Genomic DNA, 2,500 nt, shown 5'->3' with positions numbered 1-2,500 from the left:
TCTGCATCAGCTGCAAAATATAAAAGACGAAACACAACCTACAAAGTTAGGTATGGCGAGGATAATTTCTCAGAAGTCAGCAGTGGTCTTGGTAATGTTACTCATGAGAAACCTGAATTTGAAGCAGCTACATGGCACAGAAACTGCTACCAAGACACATTTTATGTTGGAATGATTAGGTAAACCAAGGAACGGTATGAAAAGACACTCTCAGGCAAGAATGCCCAGGGAAGTTCTAGCTGGAGTCAGTCACCTAGTGGTAGTAACTTCACCGATTCTTACTCAGTACCCTAAAACAGGGGTCTTTGCTTTTTCAGTGAATGTTCTGGGTCTGTTCGAAATTTCTGCACAAGGTTTTCACAACAAGTAAGGGTAAAGAACGTAAATGAAAAATTTTATGTCAAATATTGCACATCAATTAATCCAGAAGATGCACGTGCAATTGACACCAGAAGAAAAAACAATTGAACCAAACCAGAGCTCTACTGATATACTTGGTGATGAAATTGTTGAGCTTAAAAAAAAGACACTCGTGTGCTGCTGTTATCAAAGTCAAGATCTATCATTGACCTGGAGGATACAGTTTTAAATTATAAACTTTCTGTTGTGCCAGGTTCAATGTTAGCTGTAGCTGGGACCACGCTCCGCTGCTCCCCAAAGAGTGGTCTGATGTCTGTGTTATATAAAAAAAATAAGATGAAATAATCTTGATACAAATGAATAAATCCATGACACTGTTAGTAAAGTGTGGTGGCACACCTCAAGAAGTGAAGGTAGCAGTACTGGATGGCTTGGCAGAGGTTCAATCACTGAACAAACCAGACTTCATCACATGCTATGATACGACTGGTAAAAATATAAATTATATGTATATACATATAGCTGATCTTTTTACCAGTCGTATCCTGCCAAGATACGGTGATGGAGAGAAAATTTCCCTTGACTTTAATCGGTATAATGTCCTAACCTCTCAAAACTGCCACACGTGAGTAGAGGCGGGGCAGTCAGCCCTCTTTTGTTCATCATATAACAGACTCTACAAATGCAATTAATTATAGGTTCATGGCCTATACTACAACAAAGTACAACATCACAGGCTATCTGTCTGAGAAGATGCCAGAAAAGGCTGCTGAAAAAAAAAAAAAAAAAAAAAAAAAAAAAAAAAAAAAAAAAAAAAAAAAAAAAAAAAAAAACATGGCTATTGCATGGAGAGAACAGTGCCGGACAACCCACATAAGTGTTAATCACCTTCACAGTCAGCAGGAAGAAGCCAACACAAACCTCCTCCTGCATTCTACTGATTCAATAAGTTGTGGGACATTAATCATGAATCCACCCACGATTTACAGATGATTTTGTCCTTGGACTTAGTCATTGTCCCCAGTAATACAAGTAAACCAACTTTGACACAGGAACTGGTACTAATCAGTGATTTATACATCTTGGGCCCATTTAGAATGCCCTTGGACTTGAGTAGTCTCTTGCTTTGGCAGGATTAGATGTCATTATTAGGACTGACAACAATGGCAACTTTGCTGTAAAGGGAAAGCTGGTATTCTGAAAAGCATTCAAAGAGGCAAGTGATGGCAATGTATCAGCTCTAGGAAAACTGGACACCACACCAGAGCCCAGCAACATCGTTTTTACTGTGACCAAAAAGTTTATTTGGAAAATATACCTGCCAAGCACTAAGATTACTCTTTACTCATGATGCAATGCAACAATCAAATAGGACAATCAGATACAGCAGTCAAAGAGCCATCATCAGCTGCACATAACTTTGCGCAAATTGTGAAATTTTTGAAGCTTGCGCTAACAACAAAGCTTCAGTTTGTGAGGAAGAGCCAGAACCAGAGGATTCCTACAATGAGGATGGTAAAGGAGAAATGCATGTAAGGACGTCGTCGTCAAGGTCATTGTCGTTGAAATCGTCGTCTTTGAAGTCTTTGTCGTCGTCGTCGTCAGCGTCCTTCACGTGTTATGATATTTGCGCTAATTTATTTGAATGATACCTATTTTCCATGATATAATTTCGCAGTTATTTCCAGTTATATAACAAATAGTTTCAAGGGTATACATACTCTATTTGTTTTACTTAATAATGTAATGGTATTAATCACAGTTCTAGAAAAAAAATAAAAACAATCATAAAAAAATTACAAATACAAAATATGAAAACTTAATTTTTATTATAGATTTGATTATCAAAATCACACGCTTTTCCGACTGCCAACATCTTTCTTATTGTTATTAGGTACATCCTTAAGACATCTACATGGATGGCCTGCTTTCTTACCCAAATTCTCACGGATTTATAAATAAATGCGACTGTATTATAATTCATGAAGCATAGCTCGCTGCGCTTCTGTTTCCGGAGGTTTCGAGGATCCTCAAAGTGACGTTTCAGGTTTAAAGGGGCACGAGTCAAGGGGATACAAAGGCGATTAGGTTGATTGTTAATTACAGTTATTTATTTTATGAAATATGTTGTTTTGAATTA

Source organism: Palaemon carinicauda, chromosome 22 (genome assembly GCF_036898095.1).
Source record: "Palaemon carinicauda isolate YSFRI2023 chromosome 22, ASM3689809v2, whole genome shotgun sequence".
NCBI lineage: Eukaryota > Metazoa > Arthropoda > Malacostraca > Decapoda > Palaemonidae > Palaemon > Palaemon carinicauda.
Note: the sequence above shows the minus strand (reverse complement) of the source record.